This window comes from Azolla caroliniana, unplaced genomic scaffold, assembly GCF_043228905.1.
Source record: "Azolla caroliniana isolate FFs.n. ecotype wild unplaced genomic scaffold, voAzoCaro1.0.p SCAF_11, whole genome shotgun sequence".
In the NCBI taxonomy this organism is placed as follows: domain Eukaryota; kingdom Viridiplantae; phylum Streptophyta; class Polypodiopsida; order Salviniales; family Salviniaceae; genus Azolla; species Azolla caroliniana.
Genome location: NW_028230446.1, coordinates 15,389,421 through 15,401,653, shown reverse-complemented (window position 1 = coordinate 15,401,653; position 12,233 = coordinate 15,389,421).

Sequence of the window (12,233 nt, the reverse complement as noted above, 5' to 3'; positions counted from 1 at the left end):
AGCCGCTCCTCCGGACGGGCCTCTGACCATGTCATTCGATGCCGACCCCGATTTCGGCTAGATTCGGGTCTCTTCCTTCCTCCCAGCCGGCACCGAAACCGGCTCCTCGAGCCTCCTCCCCGGGACCGGCTCCGACCCCGATGTGCTTCCGTTGCTCCAATCGCGCCGTTTGTCGAAACGGCTGCAAACCCGTTTTACCACGGCCCAATCCGTTGTGAGCCCTTCATCCGTTTCCAGTAGGGGACCCACCTTTTCCCTGTCGAGCGCATCCACCGACTTGACAAACAACAGCACTCGACTCGTCTTGAGCACCGTCCGGTCCAGCGTCGACAGCCGCGCGAACCGTTTTTCGAACTCCTGGAGGAGCACCAACGTGTTCCTCGCTTTTTTGGGGCTTTCCACCCACGCCATGAAGTCCCGCCTCGACAGCCGGAGCGAGTCGTCAAACCCGTACTTCTCGAGGAGCTACAGCTCGAACTCCTCCCATGTCTGGCATCCGGCCAACACCTCGAGCACCTTCGCATGGATGCCCGGCGTCACCACCCGAGGGAATCCGGACAGCCGCCTGTACACTGGGATATCCCTCATGATCATTTCGGCCCGGTAAGCCTCCAAATAACTTGTGGCCGTCTTTCCCTCCGAAACGGCCTATAGAGCCGACGATCGATTCAATGGCTCTGTCGAGGGTACCCGTTCCCTCACGAGCGCTCACCAGCCGGTCGACGGCCACCGCCATTGCCTCTGCTAGCTCCGATCCCCTCATCTTTCGACTCCTTTGCCGCCCTTTCACGTCGGGTTCACGAATATATGTCGCGTTGTTACGCGCGTACGTGTAGAAAGGGGCGGGACCACGAGGGTCTTGGACCGAGGAGCGAGAGAGAGAGAGAGAGAGAGAGAGAGAGAGAGAAAGATTCACCAACACGTAGAAGCGAGAAGAGAGAAACAGAACACAACACTTAATTATAATGACAGAGATTACAGACTCTGACGATTACAACCGACAAAGTGGCGACGGGCCCGACACGAGGACCCTACTCACGCACACCGACTACAGTCAACGACTCAAGGAAACAAAGGGGAAGGGGAGCGACTCTGCTGGAAGCACACGGGTTGTCCACGAATCAGAGGCAGCGACCTCCCGACACCCGCAGGGAGCGACGATTCGAGTCGTAGAGAGAGAGCTCCGCCTTCCGTTCTGCCGCAACCTCCTTCCTTCTCCTCGCGCGCGATATCGTCCTTCTCTTCTCCTCTTGCCTTTATTCCCTGTCCCCCCCCCCCCCCCCAACCGGGATACGCACAATCCCCTCTAATAAATGCGTGCGGCTTAGTAGTTACATCCACCGGTTCGCGTGCAAAGTATCCAGTCACGCGTTCATCCGTGTAAGGGCCGGTTTACGCGCTTTCTCTCCAATTCCGCCTATGGCTGGTTTTCTTCACGACAACGTGTTGAATTTCCAAAATAATGTAGGGGGCCATCAACAACTCTTACCATGGTAAACTATTTTCGTGAGCCATCATGGTGAATTCTCATGATGAGTCATTGCAATGACTAAAAAATAGTGTTCAAGTATGTTTTGCTCAGCTAGTCCTCTCAAAGCTTCATTCTTGATTTCAAAATCAGCACTAAGTGTGTAGAGGAAAGTGATATTTGGTGATAAATATGGAGATGTGATGGCTTTCCACATTGGCTTTTAAATGGCACATTATTATAGTTGACGACATTGTCAATGCCTAAATTATATTTGATGGAGCTCAGACATTTGAGCTTACATCCTTTATGTAAAGAATCGGATATGATTCTTGTGAAGCGGAAGAGATGTGAGTTATGTGTGTGTATGAGAGAGAGAGAGTGAGAGAGAGAGACAAGGAATAACACAGATGTTGGGATTACGGTCCCTTTCGGATGGGATGGTCGGATGTCAGAGATGAATGCCGACAAGCCCGGTTGCGGTTTCGGAACCGGATGATGAAGACCCCGGCTTCGGAGCCGGATGACGAATGTACCCGGTGTCGAGATATTACGCAAGTGCGTGTGGAATAGAGGCGGGACCGCGGGGGTCTCGAACCAAAGAGCAAGCGAGGGAGGAGAAAGAGAGAGAACCGGCTACGCAGGACCGGGGATACACAGGGACACGGCCCTTCAGCACGGAGAACGCGAACAGACACCGACACAGACGGATGCGAATGACTAAATATGTGTATTAACAAAATGGCTAACACGACTACAACCCCCGATGGGGCACAGGTTGGTTGCAACCGAACAGGCCGGCGAACAGATGCCGATGCCTGTTCGCTTCGACGCACAAACGGGGAAATGGGGGGGGGGGTAGCAGGTCGGAGGTGCTGCCGGAAGCACTCGGGCGTTCCTCGAAACAGCGCGAGCCTCCCCGGAACCCTGCACAGAAAGCTTTGGAGCTCAAGAAGGAAGGAAACAGAGAGAGCGAAGCGTCCAGAAACGGTCCGACAGCACTTCGTCCTCTCCGCGCCAGATCCCTGCAACAGCTCTTTCCCGCTCCTTATATAGGCCGACGAACAGGCCGTCGTGTCAGCTTTATTCCCTGTCCCTTTTGGACAGGGATCCGCTCCGTTTTTCACGGATCCGCGTAGTTACGCCGCCGACTCGTACAGTTCGCGCGCGCGACCGAAAAGACTGTTCGCGCGGTCTTTGTCTCCACTTGAGTTAGGGCCCGTTCCTGCCGATTATCCTCTCAATTCGTTTCTATGTACAACTCGGAGCGTGCGCGCGTGAAGAACCGGTTCCCACGCCTTGGTGCGCCGATTCCGCCTATGGACGGTTTTCTTCACGACATCCGCCCCCACCTAACCGCGCATCCTCCGGTATGCGCCAAGAGAGTTGGGACGGAGAAAACCGGCCCGTCTTCATTCCTCGCCCGTCGGTTCTTCTTCATTTTCGGATCGTTCGTCACTGCCGACCAGGAGAGCCGGGTCTGGCTCGTCGTCGTGTCGCTTCTTGAACGCTTTGATCCGCTTCCCTGCAACCGGTATCGCCATTCTCGTGCCGTCAAGTTCCGCCAGGTGATATGTCCCGTTGTCATTGGCGCTCCGTACCACGTAAGGCCCGAACCACCTTCGTGCGAACTTCCGTGTGGCTCGGTGCTGGTTGTCGAGGCTGCTGTCGTAGACGAGCACCCAGTCACCTTCTTCGATTTTCTTCGGTCGTAGCCGGTGCGTTCGGTCGAACCGGGCTTTGTTCTTTGTCCTCGCCACCCGGAGCTTCTCCGTAGCCAGTGCCACGTCCTCCGGCCTCCGCTCGAGCTGTCGTATACGTGCGACCAACAACTCCTCCCGGCTCATCTCGTCCCTCCAGTCGACCGTTGCCCACGAGGAGATCGTCCGTTCAATCGGCATGATCGGCTTCTGGCCGAACATGAGCTCCGTCGGCATGTACCCGGTTACCGAACTGTGCGTGGTCCGGTCTGCCCACAAAGCATAAGGTAGCAGCCGCGGCCAGTTACCGACTTGGCCTCCGCATGCCCGAATCAACGCCTTGACGATCGGTCCGTGTCCGCGCTCCACCTTTCCATTCGCCTCCGGATTGTACGCAGTGGTGAGCGAGAGCTTGACTCCAAGCCGGTCGAACAGCTCCGCGGCCTCTTCGGCGTCCAACTCCCCTCGGTCAGCCACGATCTTCCCGACGCACCCGTACCGGCATATCACGTCCTCGACTAGGAACCGACACACGGCCGCGGTCGTCTTGTTCTGAAGGGCTCGGCCTTCCACCTGGTTCGTCAGGTCTTCCCGCGCTAGGACCAGATACCGCATCTGTCCTACCCCCATCGGCATCGTCACCAGATCTACCATCCATTTGAAGTGGATAGTCGGAGGGTACGTAGGGTGAAGCCCGTCCCGGTGTCGGACTATCGAGTGCATCTGACAACTCTCGCAAGTTGACACGAACCGATGCACGTCCCGGTACAATCCCGGCCACCAGTACTTTCCCTTCAGCTTCTCAAACGTCGCCCACGTTCCACGGTGTCCAGCCCAAGGGCTGTCGTGGTAGGCCGCCAGTAGCTCCTCCTGTTCTTCCTTCATCGCCACCACTCGGAGCGGGACGCCGTCCCTCTTCTTCGGGTGCTTCCATAGATGCCCATCTCGGAGAAAGAATCGATATGCTTTCTTCCGGATCCGGTTGGCCTCGTCCTTCGTCCATGACGCATCGGGCGTCATCGTCTTCAAAAACCCGCCGATCTGCAGCCATTCCCCGTCGGTCGTTATGTATGCCGCCTCGAAGAAATCCACGCCGACTTCTTCGTCTTCCGAAACCATGCCGCCCTCGTCGTCGAACCTCGCCCTCGAAAGCATGTCGGCCATGGCGTTGTCTTTCCCGGAAATGTGTCGTATTTCCGGGTCCAGGGACTTGATGTACGCTATCCACCTGAGCATCGCCAGGTCCGGAGTCGCGCATCCGGAAACCATACCGAGAATCGGCAGGCAATCCGTCTCGATGATCACTTCCGTCCCTATCAGGTAGTCTTTGTCGGCCTTAACCGCCGAAACAATACCCCAGAGTTCGCGTTTAACCTGGGCGTACCCTCGCTGCCGTTCACTGAGGACTTTCGCGCCGAATCGGATCGGAAACCGATTGCCGTCCTCGTCTTCCTGGTTCACGACCCATCCGATCCCGGTCGGACTGGTATCCACCGTTATGAATACCGGGGTACCCTTCCCGTAAACCGCCTTCCGGAGTGCCGGTGCCGCTGCAAGGGCCTCTTTCAGCTTCCGGACCGATTCCGCGTGCTTGTCTAGCCATTCGAACCTTCGCCCCTTTTTCAGCAACCCGTACAGTGGCTCCGCGACGTGTGCGTAATGCGGGATCCATATGTGGTAGAACGCGCATGCCCCCAGGAATCTCCGTACTTCCGTGACCGAGCTGCAGTCGGGCTTCATCGCGGAGATGGCTTCTACCTTCGCCGGAGACGGTTTCCGGCCATATGGTCCGCACAGGTGTCCGACCACCATGATTTCTGACTGCCCGAAGGCCGACTTCTCCCCGGAGAAGGTGAGTCTCGCATCCTCTAGCCTTTGCAGCACCTTCTCGCAGTCGTCGACGTGCGTCGCCACGAATCGCCGGCATCCGTCCGGCCCGATCGTCTCGTCCTTTTCTTCCACCGGGCATCCCTTGATCGGGATGTCGTCCAGAAACGGCATGGTAATGTCCGGGACACAGTCCCTCAGAACCTTGTTCATCGCATTCACCATGTGGGCCACCGAGTTGGTCCCTCCTTGCGGCAGTGTACACATCCGAACTAGGCCGAGGGGAGTTCGCATCGTCGTAAGGTCTCTGCTCTCCACGGCCAGCTGGAACTGGTCGTACCCTGAGTATAGATCCCCGACCGAGTAAATTGACCTTCCGGCGAAGGCCTCCGCGAACTCGTCTATGGTCGGTCCGATTCCTGCGTTCCGAATGGTCACTCGATTGACCGGCTGCAGGTCCTGGATGAAGCGCAGCGAACCGTTTTTCTTCGGTACGGTAAACCATCGATTCGAATATGGGGCGCTCGACGGCTCAAGAATTCCCATATCAACTTTCTGCCTCAGCAGCTCCATCAACTTCGGGATGTGAGCTCTCGGAACCGGGATTGGCTTGAGATTCCATGGTACATGCGGTACCGTGAATATCACCATCGGCTCCACGATCGTCGGGTCAACGCACCCGATTTCCTCCGGCGAGAATGCGAAGGCTTTCCCGTGCCTTCCGAGCATTCTCCGAAACCGGTCTTCCTCCGCCGGCAGTAGGAACCCGCCCCCACCGATTTTGAGCTCTCGGAGCGTCTCGTCAGTGAAGGTGTGCCCTATGCAGGCCGGATCTCGTAGACTAGGGTCTGATGCAACCCCTTTGATTCTCGACGCGCTGTCCTCCGGTAAGGGTGCCGCTACTGGCCTTACCTTCCGGTCCACAGTCTTGTACTTGGTGTTTACGTGGGCCGTCCGAACTGACTCGAGCCCTCGACCGAAGTCCGCGATGACTTCGTACATCTCCTCGGAACACACCGGTATCGTCCGGTCGTCGTTAAGGCCTTCTTCGACTACCTTTCCCAGCATTCCCAAGGTGTCGTCGAATGAGACCGCCTCCACGGCTCCGTTGATTTCCTCGTCCGGGCCGAGAACTCCGCACGCTCGAAGTCTCGCCTCCGTCTTTGTTTTCTCTCGGCCGGCGATGCCGACCATCGCACACGCTCCGTTGTCGGAGAACAAAAATTCCCTACCTATGGTACAAGGTTTCTTCGGTTTTATCGTACAGGTGTGGGGTTTTCCCGGGGTGTCCGGACTGTCGCGGCCCCACGCCTTGGCAGCCCTCTCTAAAAATCCTCTCGGTTATCGGAACCGAGGGAGTCGCGGTTACGCTCGTGGTTCGGCCTAACCGTCAAAAACTGGACCGAATGGCGCCCGTCCTGGCTCTTGACCCGCGCATAGGCCGAACCATTGTCCAGCACCTTGGTCTCCATTCGCGCCGCCGTGATGTACGGCTCTCCCAGTATGACCGGATGCGAAGACGTCTCCTGCACGAAGAAGTGCTGGTCAATCTCGACGTCGCCGATCTTGACTCGCACATTCGGACAGGCCCCGTGCAGTTCCTCGGTGGCGTGCGTTGCTGCCCTTATTTTCCACCCGTGCTTGGTGTTGATCGGCCATTTGCCCTTCTTATAGAAGTCCATGGACATCAAATTGATCTCCGATCCGTGGTCCACCAAAGCTATCACCGGTTCCTGGACATCGCCGATCTTCACCGGGGTTTCCGTGGTCGCTCGGGCCCAGTGCGGTCTCGAATAGTGGCTTTCCGCCCACTCGTCTCCCAGCGCCATGTCGTCTAGGTGCGTCGTCCGCACTTCCACCGGTCTTTCCGGTTCTGTCTCCGTTGACAGCCTCTTCCGTTTCACCAAGTCCACGATGGAGTCGTGGAACTCCTTCTTGGCGATTCCAAGCACCTCCCGTAGCGACAGCTCCACCTTGCTGTCGAGGATCCGTTCCTCCAGGACCTTTCGTAAGTCCGTGGTTCTTTCTATCTCCGTCCCCAGACGGTACCCGCCCTTCTGGGGTTTATCTTGCGTACCGGCCCTGCCGGCTTCGTCCCGTCGTGGCCCGGACCGGGTCTCGTATCGTTGTGAGGGCCCGGTCGTCCCGGGTTTTCCCACCCGCTTCTCTTCTACCAGAGCCTCGTAGTTCCGCCAAGCGGCTTCCACGAAGCCCGTCCTTTCCTCGACCGGGTCGCTCCACCCGGTCATCTCCCGTACCCGTTTCTCCGCACGGTCCGATTCCTCCCTTTTAAGCCCTGCACCGGCAAGGCCTTCCAGCATCGTCGGCCAGAATCCGGCTTTGCTTTCCTTTCGGGCCTCGCCGCCCCCGACTCGAATGCCGGCCGACGCCGAGTAGTGGACGGTTTCCGCGTGTCGGGCCGCCGCCTCTTCCATCAACCTTTTCATACCACCCTTTCCGTCGTTTCGGCTCAGGGCCCTTCGGGTGTCGCTGGCATGCACCCGTCCTTCCCACAGGTACACCACCCGGTCCCTCAGCGCCTCCGCGAAGTCGCCGCAGTCCTTCCGAACGTGGCCGACTTCATCGCACCACATGCACCTGTTTCCTGCCGCCGGCCGTCGGTCACGAGCCGGTTCGCCTCCTTCCCTTCGGGCCTGCGCGATTTGGAGGTCCTTTATCGCCTTCGTCAATTCCTCCAGCGCCGCTCCTCCGGTTGAGCCTCTGACTACGCCGGTCGAAGCCGAACCGGTTTCCAACCACTCCCGGGTCTCTTCCTTGCGCACCTGTGGCGCTGGTTCGAGCTTCCTTGCTGCGACCGAGCCCGACCCAGTCGCCCCGTTATCCGCCCATTCTCGCCGTTTGTCGAAACGGCCACAGACCTTCCTGACAGCCGCCCAGTCGGTAGTGAGCCCGTCTTCGGTTTCCAGCAAGAGGCCCACTTGCTCCCGATCCCGCTCGTCGACCGACTTGACAAACAGCAAGACCCGGCTCGTGTCCAGGATGGTTCGGTCGAGCGCCGAAAGGCGCGCAAAGTTTTCCTCGAACTCCCGGAGGAGTGCCGACGCGTTTCTTCCCTTCCCCGGGGACTCCACCCATTCCATGAACCTTCGCTTCGAAAGCCGGAGCGCGTCGTCCAGCCCGTATTTCTCTAGGAGCCGACCTTCGAACTCCTCCCAGGTACGGCTCTCCGCCCGCACCTCGAGCACCTCCGCATGGATGCTCGGCATTGCCACTCGGGGAAAACCGGCAAGACGCCTTTCTTCCGGAATGTCCCGCATCAACATTTCTGCACCGTAGGACGCCAGATACTTCGTGGCATCCCTCCCATCGAACCGGCCGATCGTGCCGACGACCGCCTCAATAGCTCTGTCGAGGGCACCGGTACCCTCGCGCGCGTTTACGATCCGATCCACGGCCGAAGCCATGGCCTCTGCGAGATCCGACCCCCTCATCTTCTGCTCTTCTGCCGCCTCTTTCACGTCGGGTTCACCAAAGATGTCGAGATATTACGCAAGTGCGTGTGGAATAGAGGCGGGACCGCGGGGGTCTCGAACCAAAGAGCAAGCGAGGGAGGAGAAAGAGAGAGAACCGGCTACGCAGGACCGGGGATACACAGGGACACGGCCCTTCAGCACGGAGAACGCGAACAGACACCGACACAGACGGATGCGAATGACTAAATATGTGTATTAACAAAATGGCTAACACGACTACAACCCCCGATGGGGCACAGGTTGGTTGCAACCGAACAGGCCGGCGAACAGATGCCGATGCCTGTTCGCTTCGACGCACAAACGGGGAAATGGGGGGGGGGTAGCAGGTCGGAGGTGCTGCCGGAAGCACTCGGGCGTTCCTCGAAACAGCGCGAGCCTCCCCGGAACCCTGCACAGAAAGCTTTGGAGCTCAAGAAGGAAGGAAACAGAGAGAGCGAAGCGTCCAGAAACGGTCCGACAGCACTTCGTCCTCTCCGCGCCAGATCCCTGCAACAGCTCTTTCCCGCTCCTTATATAGGCCGACGAACAGGCCGTCGTGTCAGCTTTATTCCCTGTCCCTTTTGGACAGGGATCCGCTCCGTTTTTCACGGATCCGCGTAGTTACGCCGCCGACTCGTACAGTTCGCGCGCGCGACCGAAAAGACTGTTCGCGCGGTCTTTGTCTCCACTTGAGTTAGGGCCCGTTCCTGCCGATTATCCTCTCAATTCGTTTCTATGTACAACTCGGAGCGTGCGCGCGTGAAGAACCGGTTCCCACGCCTTGGTGCGCCGATTCCGCCTATGGACGGTTTTCTTCACGACACCGGAGAGAGATCCGGATGCGGGGACATATCTGTGAATATGTTTGCCAAGGGCCCTTGAGGCTATAGTTGTAAATAGCCCCAAAGTCATATGTGTATAAATATGACTTAGGGCAAACAGTTTTAATGGGGCTACTCATTTTTCTGTTTTTCCACTCAAGAGGAGTGAAGAGAGAGCAGCTGTGAGAGAGATAGAGCGTGAGAGAGGAAGAGGTCGACGCCTCTGTGTATTTCCGCCGCCTGTGGCGAGGACAGCGAGCTCAAGGTCGTCGCTTTGCAGCTCGCCATTGTATACTTCTCTGTGCATAGTTTTGGTTCGGAGTCTTGTACTCCTGTGGTTTTTCCCGTACAGGGTTTTCCACGTTAAATCGTGTGTCCACTTATTTACTTCTACATTTCCCATTTTCTGCAACAACGATTCGTGTGTTTCCTTGGTTGTGGCCGAGAGGTGAAGTTTGGAAAGTGTCGATTGATTTTTTTCATCAATTTGGTATCAGAGCAGGCTGCTGCAGAAAATGGAAGGCGGCGGCAGCAGGCAGTCGGGGATGATGGTGCTGAATGCGCAGAATTACGCCGACTGGAAGATCAAGATGGAGGATCTTTTGATTGTTCGGGACCTGTACGAACCGATTGACAGGTCGGAAATACCGAAGGGAGTACTTTAGTCGGAATGGAGGCTTCTGAACCGGAAAGCCGTTGCAACCATTCGGCAATACGTGGACGTGAGCGTTCTACAACATGTGGCGAACGACACCAACGCATATGAGATGTGGCGGAAGCTGTCGGGCCTCTACGAGAGGAAGAACGCGTTGAACCGGACCTCCCTGATGAGGAAGATAGTGAACCTCAAGTACCGGGACCGCGAGAGTATGGTGGAACACGTAAGCACGTTCATGGGATTCGTGAACCAGCTTGCGGCGATCAAGTTCCCGTTGGAGGATGCAATGCAAGCCATCATTCTGATGTGTACATTGCCGGAAAGCTGGGAGAACTTGGTGGTGACTCTCAGCACCTCCTGCACGGAAGATAACTTGTCCCTACAAACGGTAAAGACAAGTATTTTGAATGAGGAAGCGCGTCGGAGAGATAAAGAACCGGCCTCCGACTCGAAGGCGCTGCTTACCGAATCGGAACGGGGAAGACAATGGAACCGGAGTCCGCAAAGACGGGAGAAGTCGGGGACCCGGTCGCAGTCAAGAGGAAGACCCACATGCTTCCACTGTGGGAAGCCGGGGCACTTCCGGAAGAATTGTCGGCATTACCGAAAGGACAACGGAGCCGACGACACCGATTCGAAGAAGCCACCGGAGAGAAACGGTGCATACCGGGGAGCCACGGACCGGAGAGGTCCGGATCGGCGAGGGCAGGACCGGAAAGGAACGACGGCACTCGCGGCAAGTGAGGAAGAAATCATGCTCATCACCGAAGAAGGTGAACTAAACATTGCCGGCGATGAGACGACCTGGGTGGTCGATTCCGGAGCATCGTTCCACCTGACCCCGGAGAGAAGATACTTCTCATCCTACACAGCCGGTGAGCATGGCTGTGTTCGGATGGGAAATGAAGGTACGTGCCGGATTGCCGGCATAGGAGACGTGTGGGTGACAACCTCGACCGGATGCAAAATGCTGCTGAAGGATGTCAGACACGTTCCGGAGGTTCGATTGAACCTGATTTCGGCCGGGAGGCTAGACGATGAAGGCTACACAGGTAGCATCCGGAACGGCGTAATGAAGTTCAGCAAGGGGAGCCTGATAGTGGCTCGGGCCCGGAAAGTCAACACACTGTACCTTATGAATGCCTGGTTGTGTCCGGAAGAGTTGAACGTGGCAGCCGACACTGCCGGTGAGCTGTGGCACAAGAGACTGTGCCACATGAGTGAGAAGGGGATGAAGAGGCTTGCAGAAGACAACCTTATTCCAGTGAAGCATGTGCACCTGGAGAAGTGCACCGATTGCCTGGCCGGTAAGCAGAACCGAACCTCCTTCCACTCAAGGCCACCGACGAGACGTAGCGCACCATTGGAGTTGGTGCACACTGATGTGTGTCAGGTAGAAACGAAGTCACATGGCGGAGCCCAGTACTTCATAACATTCATTGATGATCACAGCCGGAAGCTGTGGACGGCACCGTTGAAGACAAAGGACCAAGTGTTGTGCGTCTTCAAAGAACTCCACGCGAGAGTGGAAAGGGAATCCGGCAAGAAGCTGAAAGCGATACGAGCGGATAACGGAGGGGAATACCGGGGGCAGTTCGTGGAGTACTGTCGCTCGAAGGGAATCCGGCTCGAGTTTACTGTGCCGAAGACACCGGAACTGAACGGGCTGGCCGAGAGGATGAATCGGACCATAATGGAGAGGGTCCGGAGTATGCTGGCGCATGCGGAATTACCCAAGGGGTTTTGGGCTGAGGCGATGTCGACGGCGACATACGTGATAAACAGATCACCCTCAGTACCTTTGGACGGAGACACGCCGCAGAGAGTGTGGACCGGTAGGGAAGTATCCTACCGGCATCTGAAGGTGTTCGGGTGTCTCGCATACGTGCATGTGGCAAAGGACCGGAGAGGAAAGCTAGATCCAAAGACCCGGCCATGCATATTCCTCGGTTACGGCGATGACGAGTTCGGCTACCGAGTATGGGACCCGGTCGACAAGAAGATATTCCGGAGTCGTGATATCATCTTCATGGAGAACAAGACACTCGCCGACTGGGAGTCGGAGAAGAAGATGAAGAGCTCCAAGTCGACCGGTGAGGATCAACTCTACGAGGAGCAGTCCCGACCGGCAAGGGACCGGTTAGCACTCGAGGATCCGGCCGAAGACGGTGAAGAAACAGAACCGGCCGAAGAAGATGAAAATGATACCGGAACCGGCCCCGATCCCGAAATGGATTCGGATGAAGAAGAATCGGAAGAACCGGTTACCGAAGCTCCGGAACGGAG